The sequence below is a fragment of the Triticum urartu genome, chromosome 2A (assembly GCF_056163025.1).
Source record: "Triticum urartu cultivar PI428250 chromosome 2A, HENAU_Tu73, whole genome shotgun sequence".
In the NCBI taxonomy this organism is placed as follows: Eukaryota; Viridiplantae; Streptophyta; class Magnoliopsida; order Poales; family Poaceae; genus Triticum; species Triticum urartu.
In genome coordinates this window covers 306,747,092-306,759,705 of record NC_141874.1, presented here as the reverse complement: position 1 = coordinate 306,759,705, position 12,614 = coordinate 306,747,092, and positions in this window count along the sequence as shown.

The following is a 12,614-nucleotide window of genomic DNA, read 5'->3' as shown; positions in this document are numbered from 1 at the left end:
TGAAAAAAGCTAAGAAGCCTGACTATCTACCAGATCCTGCCGAGGGCATAAGATCGTAGCTGAGGTAACAAGCTAAACATCGAAGTCCACGTGGAACTACTAGCGAGACTGAAGTCTCTCTGCAAAAACATAAATTAAGCAAATGTGAGTACAAATGTACCCAGCAAGACTTACATCAGAACTAACTACATATGCATCGGTATCAACAAAGGGGTAGTGGAGTTTAACTACAGCAAGCCAGCTTTGACTCAGTGGCTAACCTGAACTACGACTGCAAGTAACTCTTTTCAGGTAGCGCACACGAGTCCACATATTCACCATATCAATACACCACTATGGATCTACTCCCGTCTCCCTACGAGAACACCGTCCATAGCACTCACGCTTATCTTGCGAGTTTTAGAGTATCCACTTCAATTTATCTATGAACTGTATAGGCAACCAAGTAGTCCTTTACCGCGGACGCGGCTTTTCGAATAGATGATGTTAACCCTGCAGGAGTGTACTTCTTCACACACGCTCTCACCACTTACCGCCATTTACACGACATGTACTCGGCAACCTTCAAGCGGAAGCCCAACGAGGGTGTCGGCCACGGCCTACCTAAACACTCAAGTCTCTAGTCCAGGTTTATCGCCTATCCGGGTTCTATCCGCAGGGAGTCCGGCCGAGGATTCCACATACAGCCCCGGACGATGTGTACAGGGTTCCGATGCACCAAACGGGCGCCCGGCATGCCCGCCCATGGTGTATCTACCACATCATAGCCCACCCCTAGGGTCAGCGCTACGCACGGTCGCAACCACATAACCTATAAACACCAGAAACTAGTTGCAACTCCTGGACCGAGGACTAGGGTGGTTAAGAAGCTGAGAGGGTGCATTGGTTTCAGGCCCAATGCATGATAGTAACTGATTCTTAAATCACACATACAGATCTTGGTGCTTAAGGACGGTTCCAATGAAACAACCCACCATGTACTCCTACATGGCCTCTCATCGATACCTTTACCAAATCGTGTTCAACGCACTTATCTCACACACAATAGGACATGTTCACAACTTTCCAATTCATCCCCAATGAATCAGACCTGACACAACTCTAGGCAATAGCAGGCATGACAAACAAGCATGAATGAGTAGGCACATCAGGGCTCAAACAACTCCTACTCATGCTAGTGGGTTTCATCTATTTACTGTGGCTATGAAAGGTCATGCAGAGGAAAGGGGTTCAACTACCGCAACATGTAACAGTTGAATCATTGTTGTCCTAATGCAGTAAAAGAGAGCAGGAGCGAGAGAGCGGGATTGTATCAGAATGAACAAGGGGGTTTGCTTGCCTGGCACTTCTGAAGATAGTATAGCTCTTCATCGGTGTCGTCGAACTCATCGTCGAAACACGTCTACTAAGAGGGGACAATTACCGGCAAGGGAACATAAACAAGATTCAATTAATGCAATGCACGAGTGAATGAATGATATGACATATTAAGGTACTGAATTGATCTAATGCAATATCTAGCCAATTTAATTGAAGTGGAACTCAAACAAGATCTATTTCCAACTCCAAATGTTATTTCATAAATTGCCCTAATCATCATTTTTCCTATTCAGTGAGGTTAACTTGTTCAAACATGCATGATCATGGCATAAATAGATTCTTTGGATTTTTCTGATAATTTTTCATATATAAATCTTTTCAATCTGAGTTATAGATTATTTTCTATGATTTTTAGAAGTTTGGTTATTTTCTATAATTTCTGAATTATTCAGAAATCCAGAAAATGTATTACTGCGTCAGCATTAGGTCATGCTGATGTCAGTAGGTCAACAGGCGCCACCCAAGTCAAACCTGACCAATGGGGCCCACTAGTCAGTGACTCAGTTAGTTAACTGAGTTAATTAGGGTTAAACTAATTCTAGTAAAAATGTCAGCAGGGCTGGGCCCACTAGTTAGTGGCTCAGGGTTAGTTTAGCGAGGGGATTAACACCTAACAGTGGTGATTACCACTAACTAACACCTAACTAATCTAGTTAGGGCCAGCCCCACATGTCATAGACTCAGGGGGGTCAAACCCCAGTCAAACGGGGTCAACCCCACCGGAGTTGACCCGCGGTTCATCACCGGCGAGGCCAGAGATGGCGGAGGGCTTCGGAAATCGGCCACAGGCGATGGTTTTGGGCGTGGGGAGGCTCTACGAGGAGCTGCTGCTCGCGCGCAGCTGATGGAGTAGGCAGGGTGAGCTGGGGTGGCCGGAGCTCGTCGGAAGTGAGCTCGGGGCGGCGGACGGAGCTCGGCCGTTGGTGGTTTTGCTACTGCAGCGAGCTAGCGGGGAAACGAATGCACTAGCGAGGCGCTATGAGGTGTGGTGAGTGCGTTAGGCACCCGCATGTGACCAAATGGTCACCGAAGTGACGCCGGCGTCGAGCTCGCGCGGCGGCGTGCTACAGTGAGCAAGGGGGGAGCGTCTATGGCGAGCAAACGAAGCAGAGAAGAGGGGGTTTCGACTCAGGGGCTCACAGAGGTTGCAACGGAGCAAACGGCGAGCTCGGAGGTGGCCGGAGCTGAGCGCGGTGATGAGGGGGATCTCCGGTGGCCGGTGATGAAGACGTCGAAGATGACAACGCTGTGGGGCGTCCGGCGGTTCGTCGAGGAGGTCAAGGAAGTCGGGACGGAGGTAATGGACAGCACGGGGTGGCGAGGGGAGCATGGTGGCTGCGGTGGTGCTCATCGGCGCACTCCGGCTCATTCGGGCAGCCGCGAGGGAGAGAGCAGAGGAGAGGAGAGGAGAAGTGGATAGGCCAGGGAGGACGAGGCGGCGCCAAAGAGAGGCAACGCGGCGTCGCGCTGGCAGGGGAGGCAGGCAGGCGAGCTGGTGGCGTGGCGCTCTGCCCGTGCGCGCGCGTCGGCCACACGCCTGGCCGACTGGCCCCAGGAGGACGACGACGGTGGTTGGCTGGGCCAGCTCCTGGGCTGCACAGTGCTAGGCCTTTGGGCTGTGGGTAAGCGCCAGGTGAGTGTCTTTCCTTTCTCTTTTGTTTCAGTTTTCTATTTATGTCCTCTATGTTTTGATTTAGTCTTAGCCACTAAATCATTTTAATAAGTTCTGTAGGTTATTATATGGCTTGCTAAAATATATACAAAGCCACTCACAAACTTCCAGAATTATTGAAGTTATATTTAATATATATTAAATATAAATCCAAAGCAAATAATTATTGGATTAATTCAAATGGCCAAAATAAATGTTTCTGAGCTCATAAAAATATTGGTTTGAATTTTAGCTCTTGGCAATAATTTTATAGAATAACAGGAACATTTTATTGGACTCATTTGAGAAGATTTTTAAAGTTGGTTATTTTTGAACTGATTTCTAAGGGTTTCAACAAAACTCAATTCAACTTTCAGAAATTAGACATGATGCATGGATGCTCTCTTATGCAACTATTGCAAACAATTCTAGGGCTGTGACATCGAGACAAATCACATGATAGAAATAGTTGATCACTGTCGAGGACTACATCTGATTGGAGGGGTTGTGACTTGACACGAAAGATAAACTCTCTTCGCCTTATTCTCCTCGGCAATTGGTTAGTCAACCAATGTCGATCACTCATGGTAGATACTTGAGACGATCACCAAATCTTTACATACTTATTCTTCGAGAACCACAATTACTCTTGGTCTCTGAAGAAACTGACACCTAACTGTCTACAGAGTTTGCAGCTCTCAAGAGTAATAGGCGGAGCGTACTGGACTTAGATTTGAGTGAAACTGAACCACTATCTAATTTTTTGGCCCTGGGGTTTTCTCTCGGTGGATTTTAAACTCAAATCACTCAGGAGAGGAGGTTGCTCAACAATATTCTCACAATCAAACGAAGCAGCCAACGGACAACGCCAGCATGGTGTGGCTATTTATAGCTGCAGGCTTCCCTGGTGGGAAATGACCATTTTGGACACCGGTCCAGCCAATGGCCAACCAACACGTTCACAACGGTAATACTTTCAGAGCAACGGTAACATTACTTGAGGACCAAGTAATGCTAACTCCTCGGTCAGAGACAAATCTCTCGTGGCGAAGAAGATCACAGTCTCTTGCTGGCAAGTATTTGCTCGGAACATAAAGAGATTTCTCTCGCAACTTCTATTGGATTTGGGTTTAGCATCAGAGAATCAAAGCTTCGAACACTACACCCCTCTTAATAGTACGGTGGTCCTGTGATTCAATAAAGAGGAAAGAAACAATGAAATAAATGCTACGTCTTCACTTCGTCTTCAATCTTGGTCGTAGTCACTTCCTTCGAACAGGCACCGAACCAATTGCTACATGTCAACAATTTTTGAGGGGTCACTCTTGTTATCATAATCTTCGATGATAACCTTCACTGCCACGCAGGGTATTATCTTCGTCGTTTGAATCGAACTCCTCTTGATTCCAGGGACATGTTACTCTGTCTGCACTAGCAAACACATAAGTCACATATTGTTGATGTCAAAAAACTCCAAAACATAAGGAGGAAAATTATTGCACCAATAATCTCCCCCTTTTTGGATAGTTGTTGACAAAACAGATAACCATCAAACTAAAGATAGATAAGTGATAAGTAATTCCAACACGAGTGAATAACTGTTACTTTGCTCGATGATGAAATAGACTGGCCCTACATGTATGCAGGGATAAAGATATGAGATTAATTCCCCTGCAAATATTGAAGTATACAGAGAAAATTTTAATAATTTGAGTCAATGATTCGCACTGATGACATATAATCCATCGAGATCGTAGTGCAATCATTCATAACTTCCGATAATAATTCCACCTGCAAAACAAATTCTTTGAGAGAAATAGCACAACAGGCGGGGTTATTAATATTACAACACAAAAGTTTTACAACTTAGAGTATATAAGTTTAGACCAGAAGTTTCAAACTTGCACAAAACCAAATCAAATAAACACAGAAAGCAAATCTATCGAGACTCTATGTACGTCTCCCCCTTTTTGTCAACTAGTGTAAAAAAGGTGACGAATAATATGAGTGCAAGAACACAGAGCTTGGTTCACTCGGTGGCATCTCCAGAAGAACTGTCCGAGGTGATTTCGTCTTCAGAAGTGACTGGGTCGGCTTCGTCTTCAGCAGCATCAGATTTTCCTTCAGGAATAACAACTTGGGGCTGAGAGGACGAAGCCATACTCGGGGAAGCCACATGAGGAACACGGGATAGCACATTTCCTTCGGTAGGTTTCTCGGTCGGTGAGGTGGCTTTAGATTCTTCAAGCAGTTCACAAAGCTTGAGATGCAGAAGATCAGTAGTTGGCTCACGAATAGGAAGAGGAGGAGTACTCTGATCTTGGAAATCCGCACCAGTTAAGCCTTTGTCAATATAATCATAGAGCTCTTGGAGATTGTCATTCAGGAGTTGTTTCTTGGAAAAGAACTTGCAAAGCAATTTCCAGAGCCTTTTCTTGTTTTCATCCGCAATCAAATGCATGATTTTGGTTCGATTGTGCAGAGCATTTAGCTCGGAGGCGAGATGTTATTTTTTGCGTCGATCCTCAGTGATGTGTTGCAGCAGCAGTTGTTGAGTACGCAAACTCACTTCGTGGTGCGATGGTGGTTGAGGCTAAATCAGTTGATAGAGGTAAAGGTGTCCTGTCTTTTGATGACATGGTGATTTCATTTCGGAGGAGTAGACTTTGACTATCCTACTACGAACGTGCGAAGACGTTGCGCTTTAGCAATCGCTAAACCAACTCCGAGAGGTTATTGACCACGCCGGAGCACAATCAACCTGACGAAGAAGGTCTATTTCCTGCAAGCAAATGAAGAACAGGCAAGAAATTAAGATGGCAATCTGGATATTGCGAACATAAGATGAAATCTTTAATGATGAAGGTGGCGTTCTGTGACGTCTTTATCTGGTCGTTGAACACAAACTAAGTACGCGAAGTTGCAGCTATGGCAAACTTTTAATCTAAACAAAACCCAAAGTCTAAACGTTGCCCTAAGAGCTGTATATATGGAGGAAGAGGGGGGAATTTTGTGGCCCTTGGAGGAGGGTCCGAAACCAACCCTAACTCTTGTTTCCCCACACATACGGACTCTAAAAAACAGCATATACTTAAGTATTTCGAAATTACATAGTCCTGGCCCAATAATAAGGTGACGCAGCACCTAGAATAGCATCTGGACGAAATTTATGAAGTGGCATCTTGTATATTTCGTCCAAGGCTTCATGCACTCCTTATGGTGGCTTCAAAGTCTTGAAATCCTCACTTGTAACTACATTCTTGTTCCCCTTGCGCATGACATCATCTCCATGCTTGGTATTGATCCAGTGTTCATCCCTCTTATCCATGCTAGGCCCTTCATTCATAAGCAAAACAAATGTATCCAATTTAGGCAGCATCATATTCTCATGAACATTAGAATCATTACCATGAAAAGAAAGTACCTAATAATTTAATTGGCGTGCGCGAGCTCTAGTAATTGGTCCAGTATGTATAGCAGCTGGGGCTGTGGGTGTAACAATGGTATTGATGTCCTCATCATCCTCCCCTTCTTCAAATGAAGTCATCCACGATGGAAGCTCATCTTCCTCACCGAAATAAGGCTTCAAATCTGCAATGTTAAAAGTGGGACTAACCCCAAAATCTGCAGGCAACTCAAGTTTATATGCATTATCATTTATTTTCTCTACCACCTTAAAAGGACCGTCGGCACATGGCATTAGCTTTGATTTACACAAATCAGGAAATCTATCCTTACGCAAATGTAACCAAACAAGATCTCCAGGTGCAAACCCAGCATGTTTTCTACCCATATCTCCAGCAAGTTTATATTTAGCATTCATACGCTCAATGTTTTCCTTAGTTAACTCATGCATTTTTAAGATCAATTCCGCATGTTGTTTAGCATCAAAATTAACCTTCTCCGAAGATGGAAGAGGCAACAAATCAACGGGAGCACGATGTTGGAAACCATACATAATTTCAAAAGGGCACATCTTAGTAGTAGAATGCAACGAATGATTATATGCAAATTGAATATGAGGCAAGCATTCTTCCCACATTTTATTATTATTCTTCAAAACAGCCCTAAGCATAGTAGACAATGTTCTATTGACTACTTCAGTTTGACCATCTGTTTGGGGGTCACAAGTAGTACTAAAAAGCAGTTTAGTCCCCAACTTAGCCCATAAACATCTCCAAAAGTGGCTAAGAAATTTAGTATCACGATCTAAAACAATACTATTTGGCACACCATGCAATCAAATAATTTCATGAAAGAAAAAATCGGCAACATTAACAGCATCATCACTTTTATGACATGGTATAAAGTGTGCCATTTTTGAGAATCTATCCAGGAAAACAAATATGCTATCCCTGCCCTTCTTTGTTCGAGGTAAACCTGTGTAGCAATCCGACCTCAACCGGTCAAATCTCTGTGTATAACTGTCATCCTTGGATCTGTAATGCTGACACACATAGTACTTGAAGGATTTATAACAGAGTTCAATCACACACTTATTACATTGAATATCTCAAAGAGAGCACTATTACAATAATATGGCTGAAGGCCATCTAATGAAGATAACAGTGGAAGGCTTCGAAGGGAAAAATGATTCCATCAACTCCAAAAGGCATAGCTGAGTGCAAGACAACGACCTAGTGCACCTTACTATTCGTCTGAAAAGTCTGCAACATAATACGTTGCATCCCGAAACGGGTCAGCACATGGAATATGCTGGCAAAATAACACTGTAGAGCAATGAACAAAATAATTGCTATCCGTACATGCATATATGGCTGGTGGAGGCTCTATGGTTATCATGATTTGCATAAAGCCAATTTTTCCCCACTCCAAAGGAATATATTTTATTTAACTATCAAGTTGGTTGATAAAATATTGAGAAGGTTCCTCCAACTCAATCCCAATTAAGAAGTAATTAACAGCCCAAAAAAACTAATTAAGAGTGATGAGATCAAACCAATAATTCAAGAACCAGATACTCAAGATGTCCATAACCGGGGTTTGAAGATCAGGGGCTAATCTGCGATAAAAAATTGTGGATAGGTCCCTGGCCGAAAATAAAAATAAAGGAGAAGACTAACGAACGAACGCTCACTATAAGGGACGAAAGGACGAACGCATTCTCTAACGAAGACGTTTGAGTGAACGTTCGTTAACTAAAACCGATCGGGACAAACGGAGAAAACAGAGAAAACCCGAACCCTAAAATAAAAACCGATCTAGATCGAAAACCTAAAAAATACGAAACGAACTGGCGAACCGGGGCGGTTTTCTACCGGTTCATGACCACGGCGAGGTCCGGTGGTGACGGGATTCTAGCGAGGCGGCGCGGGGCGGCTCCGGCAGCGGCGCGGTGGGGCGGCGGCAGCAACGCGGGCATGAGGCGGCGGCGAGCAACGCCAGCGGCGACGACGCAGCTCAGCGGCGGCGGTGGCGCAGCTCGGGGTGGGGAGAGGCGGCGGGGGCCTCGGCCTATTTAAGAGGCCGGGGGCGGCGGCTAGGGGAGGGGGCCGGTGCGGGGGCGGAGTTTGTCTGAGACTTCCCCTCGCCGTCCGTGCGGCGCACGGCGGCGGGGAAGGAAGGCGGCGGCGCTGGGTGGGCTTCAGCTCGGCTGGGCTGGGCTTCGGCCCAGTCGGGCGGAAGAATATTTTTTTTAAATAAAATTCCACCGAAGAAAAAATCCTAATAAAATATAAAAAAATCTAAAAAATGCCAAAAACAGTTTTCATCGTGTAAATAAAATATTTAGAACTAAGTGAACATTTTCCTGGCCTAATAATGCAATTTTCGAAAATGCATATTTTTCTAATTCAAATAAATTAGCAAATAAAATCCAAATAAATTATATATTTGATTTTAAAAATTTTGCTCCAATATTCCTCTCTTTTTGAAGAAGTCATATTATCTGCTCTCTTTTATTTTTAATATTGGAAATAATTGGGGAGAAAATATTAAAATCAAATGATCCCTCTTTTCAAATTTGAGGAAAAGTCAAATATGAAAATAAATGAAATCCCCAACTCTCTCCTTGGGTCCTTGAGTTGTTTAAGATTTCTAGGATCACAAACAAAAATGCAATTAAAATATAATATGCATATGATGACCTATGTATAACATCCAAATTGAAAATTGGGATGCTACAAACCTACCCCCCTTAAGATGAATCTCGCCCTCGAGATTCGAGTTGGCTAGAAAATAGGTGTGGGTGGTCTTTCCATTGATCTTATTCTCGTTCCCAGGTGGCTTCATCCTCGGTATGGTGGCTCCACTGAACTTTGCAAAACTTGATAACCTTGCTGCTGGGAACTCGGCTGGCAAACTCGAGAATCTTGACGGGCTTCTCCTTGTAGGTCAGATTACTCCCCAACTGAATTGCTTCCAGGGGCACTGTATCTCTTAGAGGAATATCAGCCATCTCTGCATGGCACTTCTTCAACTGGGAAAAGTGAAACACATCATGAATTCCTAACAGTCCTTCAGGTAACTCCAACTTGTAGGCCACTTCTCCCATACGCTCTAGAACTCGGTATGGTCCTACAAATCTCAGGGCTAACTTTCCCTTAACTACAAATCATTTTACTCCTCGCAGTGGTGACACATGAAGATATGCTTTGTCTCCGATTTCATAGACTACTTCCTTGCGTTTTGTATCCGCATAACTCTTCTGCCTGGACTGAGCTACCTTCAGTCTATCTTGAATCAACTTGACCTTCTCTTCGGAATCCTTGATTAAATCTGGTCCAAACAACTAACGGTCTCCAACTTCATACCACATTAATGGTGTCCTGCACCTTCTTCCATACAAAGCTTCAAAAGGTGCAATATTCAAATTAGCTTGATAACTATTATTGTATGAGAACTCTGCCTAGGGAAAATTATCGTCTCAACTAGATCCATAATCTAATGCACAAGCTCTCAACATGTCCTCCAGAATCTGATTGACTCTCTTGGTCTGTCCATCTGTCTGCGGATGAAAGGCTGTACTGAACTCTAGCCTGGTACCCAAATTCTGGTGCAACTGATTCCAAAACTTCAAAGTAAACTGTGTTCCTCTATCTGATACGATGGTCCTTGGAACTCCATGTAGACATACGATCCTGGTCATATATATCTTGGCCAACTCCGCACTCGTATAAGTGGTTTTCACAGGGATAAAGTGCGCTACCTTGGTCAAGCGAGCAACTACTACCCAGATAGAATCATATCCTGATCAGGGCCTGGGTAATCTGGTGATAAAATCCATGCCAAGCTTGTCCCACTTCCATTCGGGAATCAGCATGGGCTGTAATAATCCGGTTGGCTTCTGATGTTCTACCTTCACTCTTTGACATACATTGCAGACTGCTACATACTCGGCAATATCCTTCTTCATACTTGTCCACCAGAAACGCTCCTACAAATCCAAATACATCTTGGTGTTTTCGGGGTGTATTGAGTATGGCGCGTCATGAGCTTCCTGAAGTATTAACTTTCTTATCTCCGCATTATTGGGCACAAATACATGATCCTTAAACCATAAAGTCCCGTGCTCATCCTCACGAAAACCTTTGGCTTTTTCTTTGCTCGTCTTCTCCTTTATCTCCATAATTTCCTTATCATCCTTTTGAGCTTCTCGGATATTTCCCAATAACATAGACTGAACCTCCATCGTTGCCAAAAAACCTCTTGGAACTATCTCCAAACAAATTTCCATGAGATCGTCAACTAACTCTTGCGGTAATCCTCCGGTTACAAGGATATTGGCATAACTCTTTCAGCTCAAAGTGTCTGCTACGACATTGGCCTTTCCTGGGTGATAGTGCAACTTCATATCATAATCATTTATAAGCTCCAACCATCTCCTTTGCCTGAGATTCAGCTCCTTCCACGTACTACCCCACAGTACGATTTCCCTGGCGTAAGTTGTGAAACTCACGCTTCTTCATGATCATTGCTCCAGTTGACACATGTGCAGTGCAGACTGCTTGCTAAAATTGATCCCAAGTGACATTGGCTATAGGGAAAGTGGCTGTGTAATTCTCCCACCATGAGGTTGCGGGTCCATCTAGTTGGTGTGCGGCAAAGCGCACCTTCTCAGAATCTGTGCAACCTGCGGTGGTCAACTCCCTTCCAATCCTGCATACCTAGTCATCAGCAACAATCGGCTCGGTGCTACTGGAAAACACTGGCGGATTCAACCTCAGAAAATGGGCTAAGTTGTCAACTAGAGGTGGTGGAGGTGGGTTGTTGTTGTTGTTGCCCTAGTTTTGGACTAATCGCTGCGTCAAGGTATTCTACTGCTGGATCGGCTGGGTGAGCTCTGGTGGGAAAACAAATCTGGGGTCACATCTTGGAGGCATCTGATAGGTTCAGAGGGGAGATATTAGAATTGAGTGGGGTCTAAGGGGAAAATCACTACCCATATGCACATGAGACAAACACATTCATATCACACCACTCAATTCAAACAAGGGCATACAATCGATCTAAACTACCGTTACAAGATACTCAAACTATTCTATATACATGGGGGGTATACTACTGATAATATGGTGGTCGACTAGAAATTTTGATCGGAAGAAGATTCCATAATATCTGCTCCAGCTTCATCTTCCATAATTTTGATCGCCTTCCTGGAACATGTACTCGAATTGTCCAGCGCTCTTCTTCTTGTAAAGGGGCGGTGTAGGTCCCGGTGAAGCTTGGTATTTCGATGTTCAGGTATCTAGTGGCTTCCATCAAGTGTCGTCCAAATGGAGTGTCTTCTTCTGGTTGAGCAAACTTGTTCCTTGGGTCCGCCATCTATAGAGTGGAAAATGTAGGAGAGTTAGAAATGAGCAGGGAAGAGTGACCTATGGCTTATCTTAGTGGTTGCGTCCTACAATCAGCGTGTGCTTTGATACCATCTTGTAGCGATCCAACCACAACCGGTCAAATCTCTTTGTATAAGTGTCATCCCTGGATCGGTAATGCTGACACACACAGTACTTGAAGGATTTATACCAAAGTTCAATCACACACTTATTAGATTGAATATCTCAAAGAGAGTACTATTACAATAATATGGCTGAAGGCCATCTAATGGTGATAACAACGGAAGGCTTCGAAGGCAAAAATGAGTCCATCAACTCCAATGGCATAGCTGAGTGCAAGACAACGACCTAGCGCACCTTACTCTTCGTCTGAAAAGTTTGTACATAATACTTTGCAGCTCGAAACGGGTCAGCACATGGAATATGCTGGCAAAATAACACTATAGAGCAATGACCAAAATAACTGCTATCCCTACATGCATATATGGCTGGTGGAGGCTCTATGGTTATCATGATTTGCGTAAAGCCAATTTTTCCATACTGCAAAAGAATATACTTTATTTAACTATCAAGTTGGTTGATAAAATGTTGAGAAGGTTCCTCCAACTCAATCCCAATTAAGCAGTAATTAACAGCCCACAAAATTAATTAAGAGTGATGAGATCGAACCAATAATTCAAGAACCATATACTCAAGATGTCCATAACCGGGGACACGGCTAACCATGATTAGTTTGTACACTCTGCAGAGGTTTGCGCACTTTCCCCACAAGACTCGATCTCCTCCAT